This window comes from Neofelis nebulosa, chromosome 16 (assembly GCF_028018385.1).
Source record: "Neofelis nebulosa isolate mNeoNeb1 chromosome 16, mNeoNeb1.pri, whole genome shotgun sequence".
NCBI lineage: Eukaryota > Metazoa > Chordata > Mammalia > Carnivora > Felidae > Neofelis > Neofelis nebulosa.
The window spans coordinates 21,729,192-21,745,430 of NC_080797.1; the positions used below are offsets into that span (position 1 = coordinate 21,729,192).

Below are 16,239 nucleotides of genomic sequence, written 5' to 3' on the forward strand. Positions count from 1 at the left end.
ACTCTGTGCAGTACATCCTGACCATGACGGCCTCACATTATGCAGATTGTCCTCTTAATCCTCAGATCGATCTCCTAGGTGTTCAAAAGGATCTGACGTCAATCTAGCTGTGTTTGAGGGATGAAACTAACACAGGGTCCCCCTGCTACAATGCCATCTTCACTCCTTATGACCACGACAGCACAATAGAGTCACTGTAAGAGGTTTTTTGTTTCCCTCCCTCCCTCCCTCCCTCCCTCCCTATAGCAGATGAGAAAATGAGGCTTGAGTCGGTCAAATCATTTGCCCCAAGATCATAGAGCTGATAAGCTTCATAAGAGTGTTAGTTTGTCCCCTGACACCTGCTGGGGTGGGCAGCTTTGAGAATGGCTACCAGTGATCCCTGTCACCTGGCATGCACACCCTTCGTAAGTCCCTCCCCTTGAGGGTGGGCTGGACCCAGCCACTCACCTCTAACCAGTAGAATACAGCAAAAGCTGACGGGTGTCACAGATGAGTGGATAAGCAAAACGTGGTCTATCCAAACAAAGGAATATTATCAGCCTTAACAAAGGAAGGAAATTCTGACACCTGCTACAACACGGATGAACCTTGAGGGCATAACGCTAAGTGAAAGCAGCCAGCCACGAAAGGACTGTTTTCCAGTCACATGGGGTAGCTAAAGTAGTCAAACAGAGATGGAAATAGAGTGGTGGTTGCTAGGAGTGGTGGGGGGGTGTGTCAGGGGAGTGTGGAAAGGAGTTTATTGTTTAATGGATGGGGAGTTTCAGATGGGGAAGATGAAGAAGTTCTGGAGATGGATGGTGGTGATGTGACACTACATTATAAAGGGATTTAATACTACTGAGCTGTAGATTGAGAGACAGTTTAAGCGGTAAATTTTATGTTATGTGTATTTTGCCACAATAAAAAAATTGGGGGAAAAAAGGGATGGGGTTTCACTTTCAAGATTGGGCTACAAAAAGTCTGGGATTTCCACCTTGCTTGCTCTCTCATTCTCTCTGTATTAATCAGGGTTTGCTAGAGAAACAAATAACAGGACAGATGGATAGCTGATTGATAGGTAGATGATTGACTGATTGATTGATTGATTGATTGATTTTAAAGAATTGGTTCATGCAATTGCAAAGGTTCAATGAGTCCAAAATCTGATGGAGGAAGCCAACAGGCTGAAGCCTCAGGGAAGAGTTCAAGTCTAAAGCCCATCTGCTAGCAGAACATTTTCTTTCTGTGGGCAGGTCAGTCTTTGCTCTGTTAGGGCCTTCACATAATTGGATGAGGCCCACCCATACTACAGACGTAATCTGCTTGACTCAAAATCCACCCATTTAAATGTTAATCTCACCCAATGTACACATTCAGAGAAACGTCCAGATTAAATATTTGACCAAATATCTGGGCGCCATGGTACAGCCAGGTTGACGTATCCACTTAACCATCACATTTGCCCTCCCTCATTGTAAGGGAAACCAATAACTAGGTTGTGAGCCATGTTCCAGAGAAGCCCACACAACAAGGAACTGAAGGAGGCTTCAGGCTAACAGTTATTGTGGACCTGAAACCCTCCATCCAGTGGCTATGCGAGTGACCTTAGAAGCTGATATCCTCCCCCACTCCCTGGGTCAAGGCTGGAGATGAATCCATCTGTGAGAGTTGGGGCACCCAGCTGAGCTGAGCCCAGATTCCTGACGCATAGAAACTCTGAGATAGTAAGTGTTTGTTGTCTGAAGCTGCTAAATTTTAGGATCACTTGTTACACAGCAATAGATAGCTAACACATTCGCAGTACTGCTTAAGCCGGTTCTGAGATGTTTCCCGAATATTTCATCTTAACTATGGGTGTGTGCCCTGGGTCTCCAGTAGAGAGACTTGATCTGTGACCCATCCAACATTCGAACGGATTGACTCAGTGAAATTTTTAGTGCTCTCCCTTCCCATCTCCATTCTTACTGTGGACAGTTTTAATCCAGTTCCCAGACAGGAAACTGAGTTTGAAGTGGCCTGTCCAGAATTATGGAACCGCGTGCCTCCCAGGACTGGAGTTCACATTTACAGCTCTATAGCCCCATGGATTGACTATTCCCATGTCAAAAACACAGCTTTCCTTCAGTCAAGGCCCTTCGGCAAGGAGGACTTGATCAAATTCCATATTGAAGCAGAGACTTATTGCATCTGGGGAAGGAATTCATTCCGCTGAGCCCTCCGCAGTGGGGCCCTCGCGGTAGGCAGTCCATCCATGTTAATAAATGTCTCACCTACCAGACAGCTTCAATAAGGTGAACCGCCAAGGGGAGGTCACGCTTGCCAGTTTAGTTTTACTAAGACATGGAGGGCCCGTCTGATGAGGCTCTGGAATTTAGCTGTTGTCCTGAAGGAAAGACAGACTGGCAGCAGCTTCCCAAAGACCTGGCCCCCTCCCTTCCCAGACACGCTCTTATTCTGTTTCCACTCTTAACGGCTAGAGACCGCTGGAGTCACGCTGCCCTGTGTGTGTGTGTGTGTGTGTGTGCGTGTGTGTGCGCCACACGTGTGTATTATTAGATATAATATGCGTACAGCTTTTCTATTTTTAACAACGCTTCCCTAGCAGCTGTCTCATTTGTTGTCCCAATAAACTGTAGGCATTACTCCTCCATTTTACAGGTGGGTATCACTGAGTGTCAGAAGTGACCTGCTTCCCTCGGGTTACACTGTTATTGAGGGGTGCCCCCCGCCCCGCTCACCACTTAGGGGTGCTGACTGCTAATCCTCCAGGGACTGTGTTCTCTTGTTGGACACAGTATTCCTTTGCAGCATCTTCAAAGGAAATCTTAGGGTCCAAGGGTCCCTACAGTTTCTCAGAGCTTCAGATTTTCATGAAAGGAAGTAAATAACAGAACACCCCAAGCTTGTAGCGGGAAATGGAAAGAAAAGCAGAGCAGAATTTGATAATCAGAGAGATTATAAAAATCATTCGGGATCAGGCCCTTCACTTGACAAATGAAGAGACAGAGATGTGTATGGGAAGGTGAGTCAGGCAGGTTAAGATTGAACTGTGGTCCCGGACCCCAGCTGTGGCCACAGCACCGTCCTTCCACACAGACACAGACGGGGAGGTTTCAATGGCCCTGAAGGATCTGCCTAAGCACCTGTGTCTTCCTGTTCCCTCCTCCCCACATGGAGGCTCCCCTGAAACTCTGAGAGCCAGATTTGCTCAGCTTGACTCATGGTCAGCTTTGAGCTTACTCTGGGGCCCGGCCTTGATGAACTTCCCTTCCGGGACTGTCCCTCTCTGCTCCCCCCTCCCCCGGATTCCCAGAGGCGTTCACCTGCCAGTTAGGTGCCCTCTTCTTCCCCTGGCCGTCTTCCCTTCAGTTCACTCTGTCGGGCCATGAGTAATGGCGCCTCTCCTTCAAAGAGGAAAAAGATTGATGGCAGAGGAAAAGGCCAGTGAAGATCCCCCCCCTCCGCCCCCACTCCTCTGGCTCCAGCAGGAAAAGTGCCTCTTACGGGTGGGTTTATGAAGTGGCCACATCTCCCCCTTCCAGATAAAGCCTGGCAGAGACTCGCCCACCCACAGTCCCGTGTTTCTTCTCCGTAGCCAGTTCCAGGGCAAGATTCTCCAAGGTGGGTGTGCAAATAGGACCACCAGCGGGGAGCAGCGGCTACTTTTTCAGACGGAGAGAGATCTAGACAACCGTGCAGACGTCCTCTGGTCTTCCAGTCCCGCCTGAATTCTGAGAGCGCTTCAGTGGGATTAAGGGGAGATCTGCCTTTTTTGTTTTCAATTACAGGTCAAATCCTGCTCCAAGAAAATGGAATATTTCTGCACCATGAGAACATCGCTCTGGCTTTTTTCCTTATGTGATCACCACCACCTGAAGTGAGTATTGCCAAATAAGATACAAGATCCCCAGGTAAATTCAAATTCCAGATGAATAACCAGTATTTTTTTTTTTAGTGTAAGTATATCCCAAATATGACATGGGACACACTTATACTAAAACACGCATTCCTTGCTGTTCTGGTTGCCAAATCTGACAGCCCTACCTGAAGAGCCATTTCTCTTGTCTCTCTTTGGTCTAAGTTCTAAGGACGAATTGAAAAGCACTTTGGGGCAACAGATTTCCTGAGGTCAGGAACTGGGCATGCTTCTTTGTATTTCCTCCTTTGCTATGACCCCCAGGTCCCTGCTTCTCCTGCCTGTGCATGGAAGGCCCTGGGAGCCAGCATGGTCAGGCTGATGGCATTGCCTGGAGGAGGCAAAAGGGAGAAGAGCAGTGATTCTCAACTGGGGGTGATTTTGCCCCCAAGGGTCATTTGGCAATGTCTACAGATATCTTCTGATTGTCACCACCGGGTGGGGGATGCTATTGGCACCTTGTGGGTAAAAGCCAGGGATGCTGCTAAGCATCCTACAGTGCACAGACACACGCAAAATCACACACACATGCACACGCACCAATTATCTGGTCCCAAATGTAAACAGTGCTGCAGCTGAGAAACTCCAAAGTGAAGGAGAAACCAGTTTTAAAGTAAAGGGCTTGAGTAAGCTCTACGCCCAACGTGGGGCTTGAACTCACGACCCTGAGATCAGAGTTGTATGCTCCACTTAAAATAATAATTGGGGCGCCTGGTTGGCTCAGTCAGTTAAGTGTCCAACTCTTGATTTCGGCTCAGGTCTTGACGTCATAGTTCGTGAGGTCAAGCCCTGCATTGGCTCTGTGCTGACAGTGCAGAGCCTACTTGGGATTCTCCCTTTCCCTCTCTCTCTGCCCTCCCATGTGCGCTCTCTCTCTCTCTCTCTCTCTAAATAAACAAATAAACTTAAAATTTTTTAAAATAATAATAATAAAATAGAGGGCTTGAGGCTTAAATATAAACCTTCAGCCTATAAGTAACCTTAGGTCCCTGGGCAGCGTCATCAAGAATTGGAGAGCTAGCCTGGGACCTGTAATCCCACTCCCTCCTCCACTCAGTGCCCTGAGGCTGTAAGACCCATGATGTCCCCCTCAAGGCTAGCCTGGGTTCATTTTAACCACCTTTCATGCATGGAAGGATGCTGGGAGATGGGCAGTCTACACAACGTGGGGCTGAGCCCTCCTCTCCAGCTTCCTGCCCTTTCTGGCCACCATCCCTCCCTGACGTGAGTCATTTAAGGCTCTGTTCTGATCCCTGCAACACCTTTCCAATGTGCCAAGGAAGGTTCCTTATGCCTGGCTGGAGGCTGAAGGTGAGATGTCCTCTTGCTTGCTGCCCAGTGGGAAACTGGAAAGCCCTCAAGAGGCACAAATATCGGGCCTGCCCTACTCCCGGAGCCCACCTCTTCCCCAGTCCCCAACGCCAGAGTCCCCAGACAGGTCACTCCCGAAGTCAGGATTTATTCTGGACTGGAAGTTATCCTAGCAAAGAAGAAAGGCTCACCTTCTACAAATTAAATCAATTTTCAGTAGCTTCTGGTTCAGGGCGGTTTCCAAGGTCGGCCCTCCTGTGTGCCTGTTCATCCCCGTTTTATTCTCATGTAGCCCTCAGCAGAGATGACCAAGGTCTGAGCCTTCACACTCAGCAGCTGGCTAGCCTCCCAAGGATGGAAACACTGAAAACTCCCCACCTGCTTCTCTAAGAGCCCCCCATGTGGTGTGGGTAAGCAAAATCCAGTCCTTTCCTTAGAATGCAAAACCAAAACAAAACAAAAAACAAAACAAAAAACACCAGAACAACAACGAAAAGAAAAACCTTTTTTAAAAAAGGAAAACCGAAAACCAAACACACAAGAAAATAAGGACAAAACAAAAGACAAAAATAAGCAACCCCAAAGGCAGGGGGACTTTGCTTTGTCAGTAAAATCCTATGATAATATAACTTTGAACTTGTTTTTGGAACTCGTAGAGTGAGAAAATGTTCTCATCTTACAAATTAGATTTCCCACAGCCTCCTACTTCTTCACCTATCGCTGGACAAACAAAATACTTTATTTTATGTGACTTGTGACTTTCCCCTCTACCAAGCACGTGAGCCAGTGGCCGCCTGTTGGACTGCAGCGGTGAAACTCGGAGCAGCCCGCACCCCTCCCTCCTCTGACCCTTTCTCCGTCTACCCCTCACTCTGCCCCCCTCACCCCCCACTCCGCCCTCGCCAAAAGATTTATAGAGCAGAGTGGCTTGAGAACAAATGAGCAGACATTAGGCTGATGTGTTCTGCATACTAATGACAAGATACTGCTTCTGTACCTAGGGGCAAAGCCAGGTCAGGCCAGTTTAACCATAAACTTTATTTATGGGCTTATAACCTGCAGCTGCAGTACATAAGCTCAATCTTGGGACCGAGATCTGTCTCTCTCTATAGATTCATGCATATCGCTTGAAACACATTTGGGGGATGGGGGCGAGCTTCCTTCGGGATCTCCTGAGCAGTTCCAGTACGAAGTTTAAACCAAAGGGAAACGTGAGTTAGACCAAAAAAACAAAAAAACAACAACAAAAAATCGCAGCGGTAATGACAGTACCAACAACAGCGATACTAATACCATAAAAGAACGATTTCTCTCTCAGAAATCTTCCTCTTCTGGAGGAAGAATCTGCTCGATTACTCTAAGTTTTTTCACAAGTTCATGTTTAGAGTGACTCATCTGGAATCCTGAATCACAGACGGAACCAATCGCCTGCTTTGAAGTGACTCAAGACCCTTCCTTCCTGCAGAGAATATTCTGAGTTGGACTGCCTTTAATGCATCAGCAGGCTGGTCCCTCCAGTCGAGAGGGTGCGAGGCTCTGAGCTCGGCGACCGCTGGCTGTCCCCACCTTCCGCCCTCACCAGGCCCCTCCTGCATTCTGATTCAGTGTTCTGACCACGTCGGCCCAAGTTCTGTTGTTACGACCACGTTAGTGCTCCTCGGCTCCAGGAGAGAGAAGGTGTAGAAAGTCTCGGTCATTCGATAAAGATGTATTGGTCACCAGCTCTGTGCCAGGCCCTGTGCTTGGTGTCAGGGATACCACAGTGAACCAGACGCAGTAAGCTCCTTCTTGTGCCGAGCCCAGTGGATGTAGACAAGCCACTCCCACTGCTGAACACATTTCAGAGTATTTGCTGGTCCCGTTCTGGTTTCCGACCCATTATTTGTAAAGCGTGTCTATCCTTTGAATCGTAAGATAAACAGGATTGGATGGGTGGTTGGATGTCAGGACCCTGGGGGCTTGGGTCATAATCCCTGCCCATCCTCAGAGTGGCTAATCCATTTCACCCGCTTACACTTCAGCCTGCCTTTCAGAAAACATCCAAGACGCTGTGGGTGAAAAGAGGGAAGAGCCCGTGAACACCTGTGGCCGTCAACCGAAGCTTAGGAAACACACGGTCACCCTCTGGCACTGTTGCTTTTCTCTTAGTAGGAGCTCACCTGTCAGCTCTGCTTCCTCTGAGGTGGGAAGTTTGATGAGGCCATTCCTTGAGATTTGCTCACACCAAAATATTCCCCTCTGGGGAAGGACCCTGGCCAACCTGTTGTGAGATGCCGAAAACTGTTCTGTCAATACAGGCTCTCGTTCCAGGTGGCTTGGGTGCTCAGCTGTTGCTTAGTGCTGAAGGAAGGTAGGGAAAGATTTTCCATTGGTTCATTTAGGGAGTCTACCCTCATTTTCATCCCCCTCTTCCTTGTTTACCCCCTGGAAGTGGTAGATGTCTCTTTGGTTGGAAGACACTAGAGGGCCACAGGGGTGTGGGAGGATGAGAAGAGGGTGGCTGGTATGTGTGTACCCTGGGGATGGGTGAGGCAGTGGGTTGGTGCCACAGAGCTTTGGAGTTGGACCAGATTCACTAGCCTCGTGCTAAGAGATCCAGGGAAGATGCCTTGGCCATTGCATTGGGAAGATGTCGGCTGAGCCTATGTGCTTTCTGTGCTGAAGGAAACAAAGCGGCTAGGCTGGGGTGGGAACAGAGTTTGCAGATGCTCCACAAGCAAAAGGTGGCCTGGATCATCTCTGGTTCTTGGAAAGGGAGCCGCTTTGTTTTGCCGGTCACAAGAGAAGGAAATTACCAAGCACCTCTGGGAGAGGCCATCTCATTTTGAAGCTCCAGGAGAGGAAAAGGAGACTCTCACCATTGCCTACCCGGTGCCCTGGGGACTGCAGATTTCTCATGGACAGAGACAAAAGGTTAGCACGTGAAAGCTTTGGGGATATGTGGAAAGAGGAGGGAGCTGTAGGCTAGTGGGCAATCCTTGGCTTACTAGCTGCATGACTTTGGACAAATCATTTATCTGAACCTCAGAATGCAGAGATTTTTTTTTTTAATTTTTTTAACGTTTATTTTATTTTTGAGACAAAGAGAGACAGAGCATGAACGGGAGGGGCAGAGACAGAGGGAGACACAGAATCGGAAGCAGGCTCCAGGCTCTGAGCCATCAGCCCAGAGCCTGATGCGGGGCTCGAACTCACGGACCGTGAGATCGTGACCTGAGCTGAAGTCGGACGCCCAACCGACTGAGCCACCCAGGCGCCCCACAGACATTTAAGATGGGTACAATAACAATTCCTGTGCTAGGTACTTTGCGAGGTAGATGTATTTGTAAAGTCTATGTAAACTGTAAAGGACTATAAAAATGTTAGTTTTCTTGTTGTTTCATGACGAATCGGACAATGGAAATCAGATACTATTGAGGATTTGTTATATACATGAATGAACAAACAACTGGAGAGTTTGAAGTCCCCACAGTTTAATCATATTGAGTCAATGCCTATATATATACATACATATATATATATATATATGTATGGTATATGTATATATACGTATATATATATATGTATGTATGTATATATATATAAATCTATGCAGTAATGATCACTTGTCTAAATGTGCTTTTTAATGGTTTCATTGACTCTCCGTGTGGGGATAGGTGTACCTGCATGCATGCTAGACTCCCCAGGACAGCATGAGGTTCCTATGGGCAGAAAGCAGATCTCTCCCTTTGCCGATGTTCCTTCAGTGCCTGCTATGAAGGGCTGTGCTCTCAGCTGGAAGTCACTCCTTGTTTGACCAATCAATTGACTCGGAGTAGGTATGGGCTTTCATGGACGCAGAAATATGTCTGCTAGTTTCTTTTTTTTTTTTTTTTTAAATTTTTTTTTTTTCAACGTTTTTTATTTATTTTTGGGACAGAGAGAGAGACAGAGCATGAACGGGGGAGGGGCAGAGAGAGAGGGAGACACAGAGTCGGAAACAGGCTCCAGGCTCCGAGCCATCAGCCCAGAGCCTGACGCGGGGCTCGAACTCACGGACCGCGAGATCGTGACCTGGCTGAAGTCGGACGCTTAACCGACTGCGCCACCCAGGCGCCCCGTCTGCTAGTTTCTTAATGTCTGTGTGGGACATAAGCATAATGTCTATGCTTGTGAGATCCCTGGAGTTGGCATCTATAGATATTGGCTGTATGATAGCAGGAAGCCGTGCAACATCTTGTGCTATTTGCTGGCATTTGCACTGAATGTGGCTGAAAGGTAACATGTGGCTCAAGATTCCTTTGCACCTCTTCCCCTAGTTAGTTTTGTCTCTGCTACTTCAAAACGAAGAGATCTTGAAGGAGTCACTTTGCTCTTTGATTCTTAGTTTGCTGATCTTTAAAACTGGAATACTAAGGGCTACCTTGCAACTATTGTGTGGTTTGGAAATAGTGTGTGTAAAGGGCCTAGCCTGGTGCCTGGAGCATGATAATGGTTAATAGGCTTTCTTCTCCCTATTGCTTTAGTACTGATACAGACACGACACAAGACTACATTTGCTAAGTGCAGAAACCAGTGTTCCTGTCATCTGTTGGCTTCCCTGGAAGACAAAGGGCCTCCTTTTTATAATCTGCTGCTAGCTACATGGCCCATGCCTCTGTTCCATTCATCTCCATTTTTATAGCTCCTGAGGATATTACTTCTGCACCTCAGCAGTCCCCAGAGTAACTACTTGACGATTCTTTTGTCACACATTGTTCATTCCTTATTTCATTCATCCATCAAACATTTATTAAGAACTTCCTGTGCTCTGAGGGGCATTGAGATGCTGCTAGGCCAACAGCACTGAGTTCAGAACATAAACATAAATTCTATAAATAATCTACTTCTAAACTCTACCCACAAAACCTTGATAATAAAGAAGGTTCCTATTGATCCTCTGTTTACTGCCTGTAAAGGAGAATTTTTAACTCATTGCTGAGGCTCAAGATACCCTTATTCCTTTTTTAGATGCTCTCTTCTTTCCCAAAGCCATAAAAGAGAAAGATCATTGAAAGCAGAGTTGGAAGAAAGAAGCTCAGAAATGTGAACTCTGCATCAGGGATCAGAAAACTTTTTTCTGTAATGGCCAGATAGTAAGTATTTTAGGCTTTGTGAATTGTAGTTTCTGGTTCAGCTTCTCACGTCTGACATTATAGTGTGAGAGCAACCACAGGCAATACATAAATGAATAAACATGGCCATGAACCAATGAAACAGGCAGGAAAATGAGAAACACTGGTGGGAAAAAAAATCAAAGATTTAAATAAATGGAGAGATATACCATATTCATGGATTAGAAGACTCAATATCGTTAAGGTGTCAGTTCTTCCTAACTTGATCTGTAGATTCACCACCATTCCAATCAAAATCTCAGCAAGCTATTTTGTAGATATTGATAAACTGATTCTAAAGTATATATGAAAAGACAAAAGACCTCAATTAGGCAACACAATACTGAAGAAGAAGGGCACAGTTGGAGGATTCACACTACCAGATTTCAAGGCTTACTAGAAGGCTAGTCATCAAAACTGTGGTATTGTTTGAAGACCAGAACAATAGATCAGTGGGACAGAATGGAGAGCTGAGGAAAAAACTCAGAGAAATGTAGTCAGCTGATCTTTGACAAGGGAGCAATGGCAATTCAGTGGAGAAAGGATAGTGTTTTCAACAAATGGTGCCGGAACAGTAGATATCCTTATACAAAACTGAAGAAGAAGAACCTAGACACAGATCTGACACCTTACACAAAAATTAAGTCTCAAGGAGTGCCTGGGTGATTTAGTTAAGTGTCCAACTCTTGGTTTTGGCTCAGGCAGGTCATGATCTCATGGTTCGTGAGTTCAAGCCCTGTTTCAGACTGCACTCGCAGTGCAGAGCCTACCTGGGATCCTCTCTCTCTGTCCTTCTCTGCCTCTTTCTCTCTCAAAATAAATAGATAAACTTAAAAAAAGTCTTGAAGAAAACATAGAAGAAAATCTACATGATCTAGGCTTTGGTGATAAATTCCTAGATAAATCATCAATACCACAATCCATGAAAGCAAAGAATTGATCAGATTTATTAAAATTGAGAACTTCTGCTGTGCAAAAGACATTGTTAAGAGAATAAAAAGATAAGACACAGACTGGAAGAAAATATTTGCAAAACACACATCTAATAAAGGACTTGTATAAAAATATACAAAGATCTCTTAAAACTAGGAAATAAGAAAACAACCCAATTAATGAATAAAAGATATGAACAGAACTTCATCAAATAAAGCATATAGATGGATGACAACTCAACACATAAAAAGAAACTCAATGTGTCATCAGAGAATCAAAAATTAATAACATTTTTCTTCATATCTATTAAAATAACTAAAATCCAAAAATGGAGGGCTCCTGGGTGGCTCAGTCAGTTGAGCGTCCGACTTCAGCTCAGGTCATGATCTTCCCATTCATGGGTTCGAGTCCCACGTCAGGCTCTGTGCTGACAGCTCAGAGCCTGGAGCCTGCTTCTAATTCTCTGTCTTCCTCTCTCTCTGCCCCTGCCCTTCTCGTGCTCTGCCTCTCCCTCTCTCTCCCTCAAAAATAAAAATAAACATTTAAAAATTTTAATTAAAAAAATAAAATAAAATGCAAAAACTGACTACCAAATTTTGGCAAGGATAAAGATCAGCAGGGACTCTCATTTGTTCCTGGTAGGGTTGCAAAATGTTACAGCCTCTTTGGAAGACAATTTGGCAGTTTCTGATAAAACTAAACATAGTCTTACCGTACAATTCAGCAATCACACTTCCAGGTATTTGCCCAACTGGGTTTGAAAACTTATGTCTACACAGAAATCTGACTGTGCATAGCAGTTTTATTCATAATTGCCCCAAACTGGAAACAACCAAGAAGTCCTTTATAGGTAAATGGATAAGTAAACTATGGTATATTCATACAATGGAATATTATTCAGAAATAAAAAGAAATGAACCAGTAAGCCATCAAAAGACTTGATCAAAAGCATATTGTTAAGTGAAAGAAGACAGTCTGAAAAAGCTACAAAAGTGTAAGATTCCAAATATATGACATTCTGGAAAAGGCAAAACTATAGAGATGGCAAACAGATGAGTGCTTCCCAGGAGTTCAGAGGGGACAGACAGCTGAAGAGAGGGAACACAGGGAATTGTTTAGGGCAGTGAAATTGTTCTGTAAGTTACTGTAATGATGAGTACGAGACATTAAACATTTATCGGAACCCATAGACCTTCATAGCACAGAAAGTAGACTTCATACAAATTTAAAAAGTGACTTAAGTACTTGGAGGAGTCCCCAGATGGAACGTGGAACGTGACAAAAGAATGTCGGTGTATTACAGACGTAAGCACATAAATGACTGAAGTTCAGGATCAAAGCGTTGACCTAATTAACTTTGGAAATGACTGGAGTTTGCAAGACTACAGGAATAGGAGTTAAGAATTCTGAAGCCATAAGGCATGTATGCCAGAATTGGGCAATTATGTTGATTGGGGGAGGATGGTGAGAGTCAGATTTTTCATTGTTGGGGTGGGAGATAATAAATAAACAAGGAGAGGAGGCCAGAATTAACCATGTGGTGATGCTTTAGAGATATCTAACTGGACTCATATTTAGCTTAACAAAGATACAGATGATTACATCTAGAAATATTTATAGATACATGTGTATGCACAGGTTAGTGTACATGCATATGTCTCCTTGTTCTGTCAGCTGAGAGAAACTGGAAGCCATGACACCCCAGAAACAATGAGCACATCTAGTACCCAGATCTTGGTTTCTATACCAAGATCCTCTCCAGTAAAAAGACATATCCAGGCGTCTTTAGAGAAATAGCTAATTATTCTATGGGGACAGGAAATATACAAAGTGGTCCTGGAACATCCTATAGTGCCAGAATATAAGAAGATGTTTAAAAAACAAAGTCACAACAACAAAAAACACAAAACAAACACCCCACAATGATGGGAGTATGTTAAAGGGATACAGGAACCATCTGAAAGCTGCTTGAGCAAGAAAATTAAGTAATGTTATATATATCCCGAAGTATAAAACAAATACCCATGAGTTTATAATGACATAAATAAGCAATCAGATGAATAAATGGAGAACAGAAGAATAAATGGAGAATGTCTCATGCAGATTTCCAAATATTTATTTATTTATTTATTTACTTACTTATGAATGAGAGAAAGAGAGAGAACAAACAGGGGAGGGGCAGACAGAGAGAGCAGAACAGGGGATCTGTAGTGGGCTCTGTGAGGACAGCAGAGAGCCCATGTGGGGCTCGAACTCAAAACAGTGAGATCAAGACCTGAACTGGAGGCAGATGTTTAACCAACTGAGCCACCCAGTCGCCCCAAAGTAACTTCTATAGCTACTCCATCTTAGATGTGGCTTGTGCATAGTGACTTTCTTCCGAAGAGTACGGTATGGAAAGTGGGGAGGCAAAGAGTGTCACAGTGGACAAACCTGGCAAATCCTGCCTCAGCCAGGTGAGCCAGATTAATATCAACAGTGACAAATCTTGCTGATTCCACACACCCTTGACGTGATATGATGAGAATAGCACTTTACATCTGTGGGCTTCCTCTCCAAAACATATTATCCCAGTCTAATCATTAAAAAAAAAAAAAAAAATCAGACAAATTTCAACTGAGGGACAATCAACAAAATTCTGGACCAGTGTCCCTTCAAACTGTCCAGGTCACCAAAAACAAAGAAAGTTAATCCAGGAAATTATCACAGCCAAGAGGAGTCTCTAAGGAGACATGATGGCTGAATATAATGTGAGATCCTAGACAGGATCCTGGACCAGAAGAAGGACATTAGGGGAAACTGAGGATATCTGAAGTATGGTAATGAGTTACCTATACTTATTCATTAACTATGGCAAATGTACATGCTAATGCAAGATGTTAATAATAGGGGAATAACTGGTGTAGGATATACAAGGAATTTCTGAGCTATGTTCTCAATAATTTTCAAAGTCTAAAATATTCCTAAATAAAAAGTTAACTAAAAAAAAAAAAAAAATACAGGGGGCAGGCTGGATTTTGTCCACAGGATGCAATTTGCATCATTAGCATCACTAGAGGAAATTTTTAAGAACTTTATTTTTTTTTAACAGGTAATTTAGATACTCCAGAAATTCAGACAGTATCCAAAGTCTCTATCCAACCCATGTCCCCAAACATTTGTCACCCTTTGCTCCTTATAGTCACCACCTTCATTATTTTCTTGGGTACTCTTCCAGTCTTCCTTTATGAAGATATAAACAATATGAAAGCATATTCTTGATTTTTTCCCCTTCCTATAGTAATTACTCTGCCTGTTGCTTTTTTTTCTTTGTATATACCCAAGATGTCTTTCAATATCAGTGCAATCAGAGAGATCTTTCTAATTCTTTTTTAACAGACGCATAGTATTCTAGGTCGCGATTGTACCAGACTCTATTTAACGCATCTCTTCTAGATAAACGTTTGGCTTGTCTTCAATCTTTGCTACTACAAATTATGTGGTGTGAATAATCTTGTACCGATGGAAGTATAAGCTTGTGGAAGAATATCTAGGATGCCTACAGCCCACTTTCAACCAATTAAATCAAAAATTCTGGGGGCAGGTCCTGGCCATCCTCATTTTTTCAAAGTCCTCCAGGTAATCCTACTGTGTAGCCAAGAATGAGCTGAGCTGATCAAACACATCCTTTAAAGGAAGGGAGTGGTTGGGGAGATTCTCAGCAGATTTTCCACGTGGGACAATGGTTCTCAAGCCTGGCTACCTGTCAGAATCATTGAAGAGCTATTTAAAAATATCCACGTGCAGGGCTCACCCCAGAAAAAAAAAAAAAAAAAGGCATCCTAATCAATGGGGGTAGAGACCCAGCACAATTTTGTAAAGCTTCCTCTGTGAATCTGATGCACGATCAGGGTTAAAACCCACCACGCTGGGGGAAAACACACCCTGTTGAGAGAAAGAAGTTGTTTTTGAAGTCAGACCTCACTACCTGTGCTTCTTCGCTGGGCTTTCCCACTCACTTTCCATCCGTCCAGTCCCCTACCTGGCCTCGTCTCAGAAAGTAATTTGGAGGTACGTCCAGTCCAGAGGGTGAATGGCATGTCATGGCGAGCACCCCCGGTGCAAGGGTGGGGTGGTAGGCTTGTCCAGCCCACAGGTAGCATGCTGCCGGAGAACCCGCATCACTGCCCATCCGTGAGCTTCCAGATTAATATTTTGCCAACCCTTGATGAACTTTTGTTTCCTTCCGGCAGCCTCTCTTTCCCATCAGCAGAACCGTGGTGAGTGATGAGGATGTTGGTGTACAAACTGAAACTTCTCTTTCCTCATCTTTACTCGATTTCAGTGAGTTGGCCTGAAATCCAAGGCATGGCATACTTTGGGCATTGCTTCCTCATTGTGTCATAGGGAGAAGGACCTATTTTCAAAAGAGAAACAAGGAAATATCCCTTAATAATTGATATGTGTTGAGTGCTTACTCATAAAACTCTTGCCCCAAATGTATGCTATTTTACCACCCTCGTTTGACAGCGGGAAACTGAGACCCAGGGAGGTTAAGACATTTGTTCAAAGTAACACAGCCAGGCAGTTTCAAAGCAAGTGGATGTCAAAACCAGGGGTACACGGCTCCCAAACCCAAGCTCTATGCCATACCATATTCTTCCAATAGGAGCTGAGAATTTTCTCCTCGTTTCTGTGAGCTACCCTAAGCCTACAGTATATTCTTGACAGTTGCCATCTTTGATGGAACCTAGAATGTTGGGGAGAAATAAAAGCAGTTTGGGCACCTGGGTGGCTCAGTCGGTTAAGTGTCCGACCCTTGATTTCAGCTCAGGTCATGATCTCATGGTTTCGTGAGATCGAGGTCCGCTTCGGGCTTCACGCTGAGCGCGAAGCCTGCTTAAGATTCTCTCTCTCCCTCTCTCTGCCCCTCCGCTGCTCTCTCTCTCTCTCCGCCCCCTCTCAAAATAAATACATGAACTT

General features: G+C 44.6%; 1 long non-coding RNA gene across 2 annotated transcripts in view; it reads left to right on the plus strand.

The window, feature by feature from the left end:
- The window catches only part of LOC131497348 (uncharacterized), a 434,038-nt gene that overhangs the window by 287,933 nt on the left and 129,866 nt on the right, over nucleotides 1-16,239 (plus strand). Inside the window, exon 3 of one of the 2 annotated variants that reach the window (XR_009254911.1) lies at nucleotides 3,774-3,862. This is a non-coding gene — a long non-coding RNA (uncharacterized LOC131497348). Of the gene's footprint in view, nucleotides 1-3,773; nucleotides 6,490-16,239 lie in introns of those variants that run through there. The other variant, XR_009254910.1, reaches the window with a different exon arrangement.